The sequence below is a fragment of the Arachis ipaensis genome, chromosome B10 (genome assembly GCF_059453495.1).
Source record: "Arachis ipaensis isolate K30076 ecotype BB chromosome B10, ASM5945349v1, whole genome shotgun sequence".
Classification (NCBI taxonomy): domain Eukaryota; kingdom Viridiplantae; phylum Streptophyta; class Magnoliopsida; order Fabales; family Fabaceae; genus Arachis; species Arachis ipaensis.
Window position 1 is genome coordinate 99,283,005 of NC_142435.1, and position 16,909 is coordinate 99,299,913.

A 16,909-nucleotide genomic window follows, 5' to 3' on the forward strand; every position below is an offset into this window, starting at 1 on the left:
ATAGCCCGGTCTATAGTAACTTCAGACCAGTTGCTAGTGGGAATGATTGAGCGTTAGATGAACTCCAACCATCCCCTAGCCACGGGCTTGAGGTCATGCCTTCTTATTTGAACCGGCTTTCCTCTTGAATCTCTCTTCCATTGAGCGCCCTCTTCACAAATGTCCATGAGAACTTGGTCCAACCTTTGATCAAAGTTGACCCTTCTAGTGTAGGGGTGTGCATTTCCTTGCATCATTGACAAGTTGAATGCCAACCTTATATTTTCCGGACTGAAATCTAAGTATTTCCCCCAAACCATTGTAAGCCAATTCTTCGGATCTGGGTTCACACTTTGATCATGGTTCTTGGTGATCCATGCATTGGCATAGAACTCTTGAACCATTAAGATTTCGACTTGTTGAATGGGGTTGGTGAGAACTTTCCAACCTCTTCTTCGAATCTCATGTCGGATCTCTGGATATTCACCCTTTTTGAGCTTGAAAGGGACCTCGGGGATCACTTTCTTCTTGGCCACATCATAGAAGTGGTCTTGATGCACCTTTGAGATGAATCTCTCCATCTCCCATGACTCGGAGGCGGAAGCTTTTGCCTTCCCTTTCCTCTTTCTAGAGGTTTCTCCGGCCTTAGGTGCCATAAATGGTTATGGAAAAACAAAAAAGCAACGCTTTTACCACACCAAACTTAGAAGGTTTGCTCGTCCTCGAGCAAAAGAAGAAAGAAGAGAGTAGAGGGAGAAGAAATAGAGGAGATGGAGGAGGGTAGTGTTTCGGTCAAGGGGGTGAAGTAGTGTTTAAGATGTGTGAAAATGAAGGAGTGAAGATGGGTTTATATAGGAGTGAAGGGAGGGTTTGGGAGGGAAAGTGTTTTGAATTTGAATGGTGAGGTAGGTGGGGTTTATGATGGATGGATGTGGATTAGTGAAGGATTTATAGAGAAGAGAGTAGGATTTGATAGGTGAGGGGTTTTTGGGGAAGAGTATTATGAAAAGGTGTGAAGAAGAGAGAGAGTGAGTTGAGGTTGGTGGGGGTCCTGTGGGGTCCACAGATCCTGAGGTGTCAAGGAATTCTCATCCCTGCATCAATTAGGCGTGCAAAACGCCCTCTGCTGCCAGTCCTGGCGTTAAACGCCAGGTTGCTGCCCATTTCTGGCGTTTAACGCCAGTTTCTTGCCCTTTTCTGGCGTTAAACGCCAGTCTGGTGCCCATTTCTGGCGTTAAACGCCCAGAATGGTGCCAGACTGGGCATTTAACGCCCATTCTGCTGCCCTTACTGGCGTTTAAATGCCAGTAGGCTTCTCCTCCAGGGTGTGCTATTTTTCATTCTGTTTTTCAGTTTATTTTTGCTCTTTCAATTATTTTTGTGACTTCACATGATCATCAACCTATAGAAAATATAAAATAACAATGGAAAATAGAAAATTAACATAAATAAGTAAAATTGGGTTGCCTCCCAACAAGCGCTTCTTTAATGTCAATAGCTTGACAGTGGGCTCTCATGGAGCCTCATAGATACTCAGAGCATGATGATGGCCTCTCAACACCAAACTTAGAGTTTGGTTGTGGCCTCCCAACACCAAACTTAGAGTTTGAATGTGGGGGTTTTGTTTGACTCTGTATTGAGAGAAGCTTTTCATGCTTCTTCTTCATGGTTACAGAAGGAGATCCTTGAGCCTTAAACACAATGTAGTCCCCATTTAATTGAAGGACCAATTCTCCTCTGTCAACATCAATCACAGCTTTTGCTGTGGCTAGGAAGGGTCTTTCAAGGTACTTAGCAACTTGCTCTTCAGTGACATCTTCATCCTCTTCAGAGGAGGAATATTCATCAGAGCTCATGAATGGTAACAGGAAGTTCAAAGGAATCTCTATGGTTTCTGTATGAGCCTCAGATTCCTTTGGTTCCTCAAAGGGGGAACTCCTTACTGGTCAGTGGACGTTTCCTGAGGTCTTCCTCATTGGGAATCACTGCCTTTTCAATCTCTCCAGGTTCGGCCACACCAAGTAAGGTTATAGCCTTGCACTCTTTTTTGGGATTCTCTTCTGTATTGCTTGGGAGAGTGCTTAGGAGGAGTTTCCGTAATCTTCTTACTCAGCTGACCTACCTGTGCCTCCAAATTTATAATGGAGGACCTTGTTTCATTCATGAAACTTAGTGTGGTCTTAGATAGATCAGAGACTATGGTTGCCAGGCCAGAATGGCTCTATTCAGAATTCTCTGTCCGTTGCTGAGAAGATGATAGAAAAGGCTTGCTATTGCTAAACCTATTTCTTCCATCATTATTGTTGAAGCCTTGTTGATGCTTCTGTTGGTCCTTCCATGAGAGATTAGGATGATTTCTCCATGAAGGATTATAGGTGTTTTCATAGGGTTCTCCCATGTAATTCACCTCTTCCATTGCTGGGTTCTCAGGATCATAAGCTTCTTCTTCAGATGAAGCTTCTTTGGTACTGACTGTTGCTACTTGCATTCCAGACAGACTCTGAGAAATCATATTGACTTGTTGAGTCAATATTTTGTTCTGAGCCAATATGGCATTCAGAGTATCAATTTCAAGAACTCCTTTCTTCTGATTTGTCCCATTATTCACAGGATTCCTTTCAGAAGTGTACATGAATTGGTTATTTGCAACCATTTCAATGAGTTCTTGAGCTTCTGCAGGCATCTTCTTCAGATGAAGAGATCCTCCAGCAGAGCTATCCAATGACATCTTGGACAGTTCAGATAGACCATTATAGAAGATACCTATGATGCTCCATTCTGAAAGCATGTCAGAAGGACACCTTCTGATCAATTGTTTATATCTTTTCCAAGCTTCATAGAGGGATTCACCTTCCTTTTGTCTGAAGGTTTGGACCTCCACTCTAAGCTTGCTCAATTTTGAGGTGGAAAGAACTTTGCCAAGAAGGCATTGACTAGCTTTTCCCAAGAGTTCAGGCTTTCTTTAGGTTGTGAATCCAACCATGTTCTAGCTCCGTCTCTTACAGCAAAAGGAAAAAGCATAAGCTTGTAGACCTCGGGATCAACCCCATTGGTCTTGACAGTGTCACAGATTTACAAGAATTCAGCTAAGAACTGATGAGGATCTTCCAATGGAAGTCCATGAAACTTGCAATTCTATTGCATTAGAGAAACTAATTGAGGCTTAAGCTCAAAGTTGTTTGCTCCAATGGCAGGGATTGAGATGCTTCTCCGATAGAAGTCAGGAGTAGGTGCAGTAAAGTCACCAAGCACCTTCCTTGCATTGTTGGCATTGTTGTTGTTTTCGGCTACCATGGCTTCTTCTTGTTTGAAGAGTTCTGTTAGGTCCTCTATAGAGAGTTGTACTTTAGCTTCTCTTAGCTTTCTCTTCAAGGTCTTTTCAGGTTTAGGATCAGCTTCAACAAGAATGCCTTTGTCCTTGCTCCTGCTCATATGAAAAGAGAGGAGAAGAAAATATGGAATCCTCTATGTCACAGTATAGAGATTCCTTGAGGTGTCAGAGGAAAATAAAAATAGAAGGATGAGGTAGAGAAGAGAGAATTCGAACTTATCAAGAGAGATGGAGTTCGAATTATTGATAATGGAGAGGTGTTAGTCCTTTAAATAGAAGGATGTGAGAAGAGGGGAAGAATTTTCGAAAATAAATTAAAAAGATTTTGAAATAATAAAAAGAAATTTGAAAATTTGATTGATGATTTTCGAAAATCAAGATTGGGAAAGAAATTAAGTGATTTTTGAAAAAGATTTTGAAATTAGAAATAAAAAAGATATGATTGAAACTTAATTTTGAAAAAGATGTGATTGAAAAGACATGATTGAGAAGATATGATTGAGAATCAAATTTAAAAGAAGAAAGTTTTTAAAATTAAAGTTGATTACTTGACCAACAAGAAATTAAAAGATATGATTCTAGAATTAAAACTTTTGATCCTTTCTTAATAGGCAAGTAATAACTTAAAAATTTTGAATTAAATCACTAATTGTAGCAAGGATTTTCGAAAATAGTAATAAATAAAAAAATTGAAAAGAAATTGATTTTGAAAAGATATGATTTGAAAAAAAATTGATTTTGAAATATTATGAAAATTTGAAAAAGATTTGAATTAAAAACAACTTCTTCCCTCTAGTGTCCTCCTGGCGTTAAACGCCCAGAGTGGCATCCATTCTGGCGTTTAACGCCCAAAATGCTGCCATTCTGGGCGTTTAACGCCCAAAATACTACCTTTTGGGCGTTAAACGCCCAGCCAGGTACCCTAGCTGGCCTTTAAATGCCAGCTTTCCTTCTTCACTGGGCGTTTTGAACGCCTAGCTTTTTCTGTGTGATTCCTCTGCTGAATGTTCTGAATCTTCAATTCTCTGTATTATTGACTTGAAAAGACACAATTTTGAAATTTTTTTTGAATTCTTAATGATGGGAAACAATAAAAAATGCAACTAAGATCAAATAAATAATGCATGCAAGACACCAAACTCAGAAGTTTGTATACTAAGGACTATAACAATTTAAAAATGCATGTAAGAAACAACAAAAGACACAAAATAAGAGAAATTAAAGATCAGAGCTATGGAATCATCAAGAACAGCTTGAAGATCAATGAAGAACATATTACATATATTCGAAAAAAATGCAAGAAGAAGAAAGACATGCAATTGACACCAAACTTAAAAATTGACACTAAGATACATAAAATATTTTTTATTTTTATGATTTTAAAAAAAATTTTGTGATTTTTCGAAAATTATATGGAAAGGAAAATAAAGGGATTCAAAATTTTTAATGAGAATTCCAGGAATCATTGCAATGTTAGTCTAAAACTCCGGTCTAGGAATTAGACATAGCTTACTAGCCAGCCAAGCTTTCAGTGAAAGCTTCGGTCCAAAACACTAGACATGGCCAATGGCCAGCCAAGCTTTAGCAGATCATTACTTTCAACAGCAAAATTGATAGAAATCAACAAGCTCTTGTGATGATAAGTTGAAACCTCGGTCCAAAAGATTAGACATGGCTTTACAGCCAGCCAGACTTCAACAAATCATCATGAAACTCTAGAATTCATTCTTAAAAACTCTGAAGAACAGAATAGAAATATTTTTGTATTTTTGAAAATTTTTTTCAAAAATAAGAAGTAAAAAGCTTAAACATAAAATAAAATTACCTAATCTAAGCAACAAGATGAACCGTCAGTTGTCCAAACTCGAACGATCCCCGGCAACGGCGCCAGAAACTTGGTGTTGTTGCCGGACCAAAAACTTGGCACTGATGTTGCCGGAAACAAATGCGAAATTGTTGTTCGTTTGTTCCCCGGCAACGGCGCCAAAAACTTGGTGCACGAAATTGTGATCATCAATGGCGCCAACAGCTTGGTACGCACAATTGTAATCTCAATTCTTTATCACAACTTTGCACAACTAACCAGCAAGTGCACTGGGTCATCCAAGTAATAAACCTTACGTGAGTAAGGGTCGATCCCACGGAGACTGTCGGCTTGAAGCAAGCTATGGTCATCTTGTAAATCTCAGTCAGGCAGATTCAAATGGTTATGGAGAATTGATAATTAAAATATAAATAAAATATAAAATAAAGATAGAGATACTTATGTAATTCATTGGTAGGAATTTCAGATAAGCGTATGAAGATGCTTTGTTCCTTCTGAACCTCTGCTTTCCTATTGCCTTCATCCAATCATTCATGCTCCTTTCCATGGCAAGCTTTATGTTGGGCATCACCGTTGTCAATGGCTACTTCCCGTCCTCTCAGTGAAAATGTTCCAAATGCGCTGTCACCGCATGGCTAATCATATGTCGGTTCTCGATCATGTTGGAATAGGATCCATTGATCCTTTTGCGTCTGTCACACGCCCAACACTCGCGAGTTTGAAGCTCGTCATAGTCATCCCTTTCCAGATCCTACTCGGAATATCACAGACAAGGTTTAGACTTTTCGGACCTCAGGAATGGCCGCCAATAATTCTAGCCTATACTACGAAGGTTCTAATCTTAGATTAGAAACCCAAGAGATACACAATCAAGCTATTGCAAGTAGAACAGAGGTGGTTGTCAGGCACGTGTTCATAAGTGAGAATGATGATGAGTGTCACGGATCATCACATTCATCAGGTTGAAAAACGAGTGTATATCTTAGAGAAGAAGTAGGCGTGAATTGAATAGAAAAACAGTAGTACTTTGCATTAATTCATGAAGAACAGCAAAGCTCCACACCTTAATCTATGGTGTGTAGAAACTCTACCGTTGAAAATACATAAGTGAAAATAGTCTAAGCCTGGCCGAATGGCCAGCCTCCAAGGTCTAAGGACTAAACGTCCAAAGATTGAAAATATAATAGTAAAAGGTCCTATTTATAGAGAACTTGTAGCCTAGGGTTTACAGAAATAAGTAAATGATGCAGAAATTTTCTTCCGGGCCCACTTGGTGTGTGCTTGGGCTGAGCATTGAAGCTTTCACATGTAGAGGCTTTTCTTGTATTTAAACGCCAGCTTTTGTGCCAGTTTGGGCGTTTAACTCCATCTTTTATGCCAGTTCTGGCGTTTTGACGCCAGAATTCTTAAGCTGACTTTGAACGCCAGTTTGGGCCATCAAATCTTGGGCAAAGTATAGACTATTATATATTGCTGGAAAGCCCAAAATGTCTACTTTCCAACGCAATTAAGAGCGTGCCAATTGGGCTTCTGTAGCTCCAGAAAATCCACTTCGAGTTTAGAGAGGTCAGAATCCAACAGCATCTGTAGTCCTTTTTCAGCCTCTGAATCAGATTTTTGCTCAGGTCCCTCAATTTCAGGCAGAAAATACCTGAAATCATAGAAAAACACACAAACTCATAGTAAAGTCCAGAAATGTGATTTTTAAATAAAAACTAATAAAAACATAATAAAAACTAACTAAAATATACTAAAAACATACTAAAAACAATGCCAAAAAGCGTATAAATTATCCGCTCATCACAACACCAAACTTAAATTGTTGCTTATCCCTAAGCAACTGAAAATCATATACGATAAAAAGAATAGAATGTACAATGAATTCCAAAAACATCTATGAAGATCAGTATTAATTAGATGAGCGGGGCTTTTAGCTTTTTGCTTCTGAACAGTTTTGGCATCTCACTTTATCCCTTGAAGTTCAGAATGATTGGCATCTATAGGAACTCAGAATCCAGATATTGTTATTGATTCTCCTAGTTAAGTATGTTGATTCTTGAACACAGCTACTTTATGAGTCTTGGCCGTGACCCTAACCATTTTGTTTTCTAGTATTACCACCGGATACATAAATGTCACAGACACATGACTGGGTTAACCTTTTCAGATTGTGACTCAGCTTTGCTAGAGTCCCCAATTAGAGGTGTCCAGAGCTCTTAAGAACACTCTTTTTGCTTTGAACCACGACTTTAACCGCTCAGTCTCAAGTTTTCACTTGACACCTTCACGCCACAAGCACATGGTTAGGGACAGCTTGGTTTAGCCACTTAGGCCAGGATTTTATTCCTGTGGGCCCTCCTATCCACTGATGCTCAAAACCTTGGATCCTTTTTTTTATTTTACCCTTGCCTTTTGGTTTAAAGGCCTATTGGCTTTTTCCGCTTGCTTTTTTTTTTCTTTCTTTCTCTCTTTTTTTTTCGCATATATATATTTTTTCTGCAAGCTTTTCACTGCTTTTTCTTGCTTCAAGAATCAATTTTATGATTTTTCAGATTATCAAATAACATTTCTCCTTTTCTATCATTCTTTCAAGAGCCAACAATTTTAACATTCATGAACAATCAAATTCAAAAATATGCACTGTTCAAGCATTCATTCAGATAACAAAAAGTATTGCCACCACATCAAAATAATTAATCTGTTATAAAATCCGAAATTCATGCACTTCTTTTTCTTTTTCAATTAAAAACATTTCCCATTTAAGAAAGGTGATGGATTCATTTTCATTACTTTAAGGCATAGACACTTAGACACTAGTGATCATGTAATAAAGACACAAGCATAAATACACATAAAGCATAAAAATTCGAAAAACAGAAAATAAAGAACAAGGAGATTAAAGAATGGGTCCACCTTAGTGATAGCGGCTTGTTCTTCCTCTTGAAGATCTAATGGAGTGCTTGAGCTCCTCAATGTCTCTTCCTTGCCTTTGTTGCTCCTCTCTCATGACTCTTTGGTCTTCTCTAATTTCATGGAGGAGGATAGAATGCTCTTGGTGCTCCACCCTTAGTTGTCCCATGTTGGAACTTAATTCTCCTAGGGAGGTGTTGATTTTCTCCCAATAGTTTTGTGGAGGAAAATGCATCCCTTGAGGCATCTCAGGGATTTCATGATGAGGAATTTCCTCATGTCCATGAGTGGGATCTCTTGTTTGCTCCATCCTTTTCTTAGTGATGGGCTTATCCTCATCAATGAGGATATCTTCCTCTATGTCAATTCCAGCTGAATTGCAGAGGTGACAAATGAGATGAGGGAAGGCTAACCTTGCCAAAGTAGAGGACTTGTCCGCCACCTTGTAGAGTTCTTGGGATATAACTTCATGAACTTCTACTTCCTCCCTAATCATGATGCTATGGATCATGATAGCCCGGTCTATAGTAACTTCAGACCGGTTGCTAGTGGAAATGACTGAGCGTTGGATAAACTCCAACCATCCTTCTTAGTTGAACCGGCTTCCCTCTTGAATCTTGATGTGCGGAAAATGATCCGACACAAAACTCACCGGCAAGTGTACCAGGTCGCATCAAGTAATAATAACTCACGTGAGTGAGGTCGATCCCACAAGGATTGAAGGATTGAGCAATTTTAGTTTAGTGGTTGATTTAGTCAAGCAAACAGAAGTTGATTTGAGTGAATTTATGTTCAACAAGAATTAAATTGCATAGAATGTAAAGGGGAGTGGGTGATTTGCAGGAAATTAAAGGGAACAAAAAGAAAAAGAGCAGAATCTTAAAGAACAAGAAATTAAAATGGCAGAAACTTAGAACGCAAGAAATGTAAATTGCAAAATCTTAAAGTGCAAGAAATGTAAATTGCTTGAATTATAAAGGGAATTGGGAAGTGGATTTGCAGAAATTAAACAAGGAAAAGTAAAATTCAACAAACAGAAATGTAACAGATGGATTCAACTAAACCGGATCTCAAATGAAAATGAAAATAAACCTGGTGTAGCAACGAAACAAGGAAATTGAAATGAAAACCAATAGATCTCAGGACCCAAGAGACTAGATAACCAAGTCTAGATCTCAATACCTTCTTAGATCCAAATTTAGAATTCAATTGTAAGAAAAGTAAAGATCCAGCAGTAGAAGAAAGGAACTCAAATATTGATTTCTCAAAAAGTGTAGTAAAGAAAACAGAGAGATCTCAAGGTGAGATTGAGACAGAATTTCCTCAATTCTTCAACACCCAAGACTCAAAATCTCCAAATAGCTCAAAACCCAAAAGCTCTCTACTGTGAATACTATGAAAATTCTTAAAGAAAACTCTAAAAAGAAAAGCTCCCTAAAACTTCAAATCCTAAGCTATTTATACACTTTCTTCAAATGATCATTAAGCCTTGAATTGGGCCTTTAGCCTTGATGGAATTGGGTTGATAGTAGCCTCCGTTGATTGCTCTTGGTGTTGGGAAGAAATCCATTAGTGAACTGGGCCATGAACCATTCACGTTTGAGTCAACGTTTGAGGCAAACGTTGACTCAAACGTCCCTTGTGTGACATTATGCAGCTCGGCCAAGTTGCTGTCTTCCACGTTTGAGCCAACGTTTGAGGTCAAACGTGAGCTCAAACGTGGTTACCCCATGCTACTCCTTTGGCCAACGTTTGGCCCAACGTTTGAGGCAAACGTTGGTGCAAACGTGGCTCACTCAATGCATCAAACAGAGGGGCTCTTCTTTGCTTTTATGGCGCCAACGTTTGACCTCACGTTTGAGGCAAACGTTGGCGCAAACGTTGGTTTGCTCCAGGGGTGCTTCTCCTTGCTAATATGTGGCCAACATTTGACCTCACGTTTGAGGCAAACGTTGGCTCAAACGTTGCCATGCCCAGGAGTGCTCTTTCTCTTCTTTTTGGCGCCAACATTTGACCTCACGTTTGAGGCAAACGTTGACGCAAACGTTGCCTTCCCTTGCTCCTTCTTCAGCCAACGTTTGCCTCAACGTTTGAGGCAAACGTTGTCGCAAACGTTGGCTCTTCTCCAGGGTGTTCTTCATCTGCTTCTCACGTTTGAGTTAACGTTTGAGGCAAACGTTAGCTCAAACGTGAATCCCTCTTTTCAAGCCCATTCTGGCAACCTTCTTCCAAGCTTTATTCCACCTATCATCAACCAACAATTGCATCAAAGCTATGCTCTAATCATGAAAGTTATTCTTTTTCTTTTCATATAAGCAATTATGGCATAAAACTCATGAAAATGCATCAATTCATCCATAGATGATTGAATCTAAGAAAACATGATATTCCACCCAATTGGCTTACTTGTGGCCCAAGAAAGTGCATAAAACTAAATGAGAACAAAGGAAAAAGACTAGTGAAACTAGGCTAAGATGACTTGTCATCACAACACCAAACTTAAAACTTGCTTGTCCCCAAGCAAGAACAGAATTATTAAGAAGAAAGAATGAAAACAAAAGAGAATGCTCATGTTAGCAGAGTATTATTGGTAGCTCATGGGGTTTTATGCAGATATGTAACTACTTACTTCTTATTGACAAGTAGGCCTAGAAAGTTCTCTCTAAGCATCAAGCAAAACACTGCTATGACCTCTCATTATTCCTTTGTCCTTGTTTACTGAATTCTTTTCTTTATAAACTTTAGTTCAGTGTCATGTGTAACAAGCTCTTTTCTTTATTTATGCTTGACACATTATTCACTTTAGACACTTGGCTCACATCCCCTCTTAGAACATTGATGCCCAGCACCTCTTTGGGTTACTAAATGTCTTGTAGCTAGGTTGCTCTTGATAGTGGACTTTCAGTTGATAATCCCGGGTTAGTTAACCCAAGTTACCAAGTGTTAATGCACTCCAAAGAACTTAATAATCCAAGCAGATCCTAGTACAAAGACACCACAGGTATATATTCTAAAGTTCAAACTATTGGTGTCTAGCTTTGTTTCTTTTTATTTTTCTTTTGTTCTGTTGCCACTTTTGGCTTTTTCTCTTCTTTTTTTGTTTTTCTTTTCACCCAAGGACTTTTATTTTGTTGAGATTCATAGATAGTGAACTACTTTCTTCTTAAAAAGAGAACAATCTATTCCTTTTATTCACTAATAGTGAGTTGCCACACAATCACACATACATGCCACCACTTACTATTATTTGACTTCTAGCTAATAATGAATCATCTTACTTCATGCTTCAAACATTTATTTTATTGAATTGAAAAGATGCAGGGGACAAAGCACGCATTAGTTAAGTAAAAGTAAACACACAAGCACACACTTAGACTAGCTTACTTATTTTAAGAAAACAAACATAATGCAAAGACTATTAACTAAAATGACTACTAAAGATGCAAAGACTACTTTATACAGAAATGATGCATGCTTTCTTTGTAGTAAGGAGCAGGTCCACCTTTCATGTATCATGCTTTTTCTTGCTTCTTTCATTTGCTTGGGTGTTGGTGTTCCCTGTGTCCATGTCTGTTGTCTGTTGACCCCGCCAGAACCCAGCTCTATTCATCGCCTCCTCTACTCTATCTTCAAGTCTCATAGCCTTGCTTACTTCTATCTCACTTTTCCCTTTGAAGAACTCATCGAAAGTTGGAAATGCTAGATCCATGTTGTGCAGATGCTCTCCAATATAGTTCATTTTGATTTGACTATTTATGTTGTAGTCGGCTTGGACTTCATATCTTGCATCTTGGAGAGTTATGAACTCTTTGAGAGCCCTCATATTTTCAGCTTGCATTTGTGCTAACTTTCCAAATGATTCGTGAGATTGAAAAGCATGCTCCTCTTGCATCACGAAGAATTTTGACTCAAACTCACTTTGTTTGTTCATCATTCTCAGCTGCCATTCCTCTTGCTCTTGTTGGTTTTTCATGTACTGTTAATGGTATTCCTCTTGCCTTTCTTGAATTCTCATGTACTGTTTTGATAATCTTCCAATTGCTTCCTGCATCTGAGTCATATCCAGAGTGTTATGTGGTGGAATGTGTTGCTGTTCCTCTTCCTCTTGTGGCTCTTCTTCCTCCATTGGTTCATTTCTTTGCCTTCTTCTTGGTAGTTGATGAGCGGATAATTTATACGCTTTTTGACATTGTTTTTAGTATGTTTTTAGTAGGATCTAGTTACTTTTAGGGATGTTTTTAATAGATTTTGTGTTAAATTCACATTTCTGGACTTTACTATGAGTTTGTGTGTTTTTCTGTGATTTCAGGTATTTTCTGGCTGAAATTGAGGGACTTGAGCAGAAATCAGATTCAGAGGTTGAAAAAGGACTGCTGATGATGTTGGATTCTGACCTCCCTGCACTCAAAGTGGATTTTCTGGAGCTACAGAACTCGAAATGGCGCGCTTCCAATTGCATTGGAAAGTAGACATCCAGAGCTTTCCAGAAATATATAATAGTCCATACTTTGGCCAAGAATTGACGACGTAAACTGGCGTTCAACGCCAGGCTTCTGCCCAAATCTGGCGTCCAGCGCCAGAAAAGGATCCAAAACCAGAGTTGAACGCCCAAACTGGCACAGAAACTGGCGTTCAACTCCACAAATGGCCTCTGCACGTGTAACACTCAAGCCCAAGCCCAAGCACACACCAAGTGGGCCCCGGAAGTGGATTTATGCATCAATTACTTACTCATGTAAACCCTAGTAGCTAGTTTATTATAAATAGGACCTTTTACTATTGTATTAGGCATCTTTTGATCATCTTAGGATCTTAGGATTATCTTTGAACGCATTGTTCTTAGATCAAGGGGGCTGGCCATCTCGGCCATGCCTGGACCTTCACTTATGTATTTTCAACGGTAGAGTTTCTACACTCCATAGATTAAGGTGTGGAGCTCTGCTGTTCCTCAAAGATTAATGCAAAGTACTACTGTTTTCTATTCAATTCTTCTTATTTCGCTTCTAAGATATCCATTCACACCCAAGAACGTGATGAAGGTGATGATTATGTGTGACGCTCATCATCCTTCTCCCTTATGAACACGTGCCTGACAAACACTTCTGTTCTACATGAATTAAGCTAGAATGAGTATCTCTTAGATCTCCTAACCAGAATCTTCGTGGCGTAAGCTAGAATGATGGCGGCATTCAAGAGAATCCGGAAGGTCTAAACCTTGTCTGTGGTATTCCGAGTAGGATTCAATGACTGAATGACTGTGACGAGCTCCGAACTCGCGATTGCAGGGCGTTAGTGACAGACGCAAAAGGATAGTAAATCCTATTCCAGCATGATCGAGAACCGACAGATGAATAGCCGTGCCGTGACAGGGTGCGTGAGCATATTATTCACTGAGAGGATAAGATGAAGCCATTGACAAGGGTGATGCCTCCAGACGATTAGCCGTGCCGTGACAGGGCATTGGATCATTTTCCCGAGAGATGACCGAAAGTAGCCATTGACGGTGGTGATGTATCACATAAAGCCAGCCATGGAAAGGAGTAAGACTGATTGGATGAAGATAGCAGGAAAGCAGAGGTTCAGAGGAACGAAAAGCATCTCCATTCGCTTATCTGAAATTCCTGCCAATGAATCTACATAAGTATCTCTATCCCTTTTATTGTTTATTTTAATCTAATAAAGTATCATGTTTAAATCCGCCTGACTGAGATTTGCAAGGTGACCATAGCTTGCTTCAAGCCAACAATCTCTGTGGGATCGACCCTTACTCACGTAAGGTTTATTACTTGGACGACCCAGTACACTTGCTGGTTAGTTGAACGGAGTTGTGTCCACACATAGTAAAGAGCCATAATAATGATTCCATACAATAACAAAGAGTACTACATTAATGTGATCACAATTTCGTGCACCAAGTTTTTGGCGCCGTTGCCGGGGATTGTTTGAGTTTGGACAACTGACGGTTCATCTTGTTGCTCAGATTAGGTAATTTTATTTTTATTTTCTTTTCAAAAATTTTTCAAAAATATTTCTAAAATTTTCTCATCTATTTTTGAAAAAAAAATAAAAAAGGTTTTCAAAAATAAATTATTCTATGGCTTCAAAATTTTTAAGAATGAATTCTAGTGTTTCATGAAATATGTTGAATCATATCTGGCTGTAAAGCCATACCCAAACTACTTTGGGATTGGTATTCAACTAATCACTCCAGCCCATGTAATTATATGTTGCATCCTGGCTGGCTGTAAAGCCATGTCTAAATTCATTTGGACTGAGGCTTGCAATTGGTTATCAAGAGCAAGCTAGTTGGAGCTAATCCACCTGCTACTGTTCCTGATCTACCCGCTGTTGATCCATGATCACCTGCTGAAGCTTGGCTGGCCATAGGCCATGTCTAGTGTTTTGGACTGGAGCTTTCTTTGAAAGCTTGGCTGGCTAGTGAGCCATGTCTAATTCCTGGACTGAAGCTTTAAGACTAACATGGCAAGATTCCTGGAATTCATATTAAAAATTTTGGAATCCTTATTTTTCTTTCCTTCTAAATAATTTTCGAGAAATATAAAATAAAAATCCAAAAAAATTAGAAAATCATAAAAATCAAAAATATTTTCTGTTTCTTGTTTGAGTCTTGAGTCACATTATAAGTTTGGTGTCACTTGCATGTGCATCTTGCATTTTTCGAAAATTTCATGCATTCATAGTGTTCTTCATGATCTTCAAGTTGTTCTTGGTAAGTCTTCTTGTTTGATCTTGATGATTTTTTGTTTTGTGTCTTTTCATGTTTATCATATGCATTCTTGAATTCTTAGTGCGTAAGCATCAAAGAATTCTAAGTTTGGTGTCTTGCATGTTTTCTTTGCATTAAAAATTTTTCAAAAATATGTTCTTGATGTTCATCATGACATTCAAAGTGTTCTTGGTGTTCATCTTGACATTCATATCATTCATGCATGCATTCATTATTTTGATCTAAAAATTTCATGCATTGCATAATTTTCATGTTTTTCATAAAAATTTCAAAAATAAAAAAAAAATATCTTTCCCTTTTTCTCTCATCAAATTCGAAAATTTGGATTGATTTTTTTCAAAACTTTTAAAATCAAGTTGTTTCTTATGAGTCAAATCAAATTTTCAATTTGAAAATCTTATCTTTTTCAAAATCTTTTTCAAAAATCAAATCTTTTTCAAAATTCTTAGTTATTTTCGAAAATTCCAAAAATATTTTTCAAAAATCTTTTTCTTATTTTTATATAAAATTTTTGAAAATAACTAATCAATTAATGTTTTGATTCAAAAATTTGAAGTTTGTTACTTGCTTGTTAAGAAAGATTCAAACTTTAAGTTCTAGAATCATATCTTGTGATTTCTTATGACTCAAGTCATTAATTGTGATTTTAAAAATCAAATCTTTTTCAAAAACTAATTTCTATCATATCTTTTCAAAAATATCTTCTTATCTTATCTTTTTCAAAAATATCTTTTCAAAATATCTTTCCTAACCTCCTAACTACTTATCTTTTCAAAATTGGTTTTCAAAATTTGTTTCAACTAACTAACTAACTTTTTGTTTGTTTCTTAACTTTTTCAAAACCACCTAACTAACTCCCTCTCTCTCTAAATTTTCGAAAATATCTCCCCCTTTTTCAAAAATTTCTTTTTAATTAACTAATTATTTTTATTTTTATTTTTATTTCAAAAAAAAAATTTCAAAAAATACTAACAAATTTTCAAAAACAATTTTCAAAAATCACTAACTCTTTTTCAAAATAATTTTCGAAAATTATCCCTCCCCCATCCTATTCTATTTATTCATTCATATCCTAACATCTCATCTCACATTCCAATCCTCACAGTTGTGTTTCTTCCTTTACATCACATCCTTTATCTCCCCCTCTTCTTCTACTTACAAAGGGATCCCTATACTGTGGTATAAAGGATCTCTATTATTATTATCATTTTTCTGGCCATTCTTCCTTGTCATATGAGCAGGAGCAAGGATAAGAACATTCTTGTGGAAGCAGATCCAGAACCTGAAAGAACTCTGAAGAGAAAATTAAGAGAAGCTAAAATACAACAATCCAGAGATAACCTTTCAGAAATTTTCGAACAGGCAGAGGAGATGGCAGCCGAAAATAATAATAATACAAGGAGGATGCTTGGTGACTTTACTGCACCTAATTCCAATTTACATGGAAGAAGCATCTCCATTCCTGCCATTGGAGCAAACAACTTTGAGCTGAAACCTCAATTAGTTTCTCTAATGCAGCAGAACTGCAAGTTTCATGGACTTCCATCTGAAGATCCTTTTCAGTTCTTAACTGAATTCTTGCAGATATGTGATACTGTTAAAACTAATGGAATAGATCCTGAAGTCTACAGGCTCATGCTTTTCCCTTTTGCTATAAGAGACAGAGCTAGATTATGGTTGGATTCTCAACCCAAAGACAGCCTGAACTCTTGGGATAAGCTGGTCACGGCTTTCTTAGCCAAGTACTTTCCTCCTCAAAAGCTGAGCAAGCTTAGAGCTGATGTCCAAACCTTCAGACAGAAAGAAGGTGAATCCCTCTATGAAGCTTGGGAAAGATACAAACAGTTGACCAAAAAGTGTCCTTCTGACATGCTTTCAGAATGGACCATCCTGGATATATTCTATGATGGTTTATCTGAGCTATCAAAGATGTCACTGGACACCTCTGCAGGTGGATCCATTCACCTAAAGAAAACGCCTGCAGAAGCTCAAGAACTCATTGACATGGTTGCTAATAACCAGTTCATGTACACTTCTGAAAGGAATCCTGTGAGTAATGGGACGCCTATGAAGAAGGGAGTTCTTGAGGTTGATACTCTGAATGCCATATTGGCTC

At 37.9% G+C, this 16,909-nt stretch overlaps 1 non-coding gene across 1 annotated transcript; it reads right to left on the reverse strand.

Moving 5' to 3' along the window:
- Positions 1–16,560: 16,560 nt before the first annotated feature.
- LOC148581041 (small nucleolar RNA R71) lies at positions 16,561–16,668 on the reverse strand. Its single transcript, XR_015896085.1, has one exon. It is a non-coding gene; the product is annotated as a small nucleolar RNA R71 (small nucleolar RNA).
- Positions 16,669–16,909: the final 241 nt, after the last annotated feature.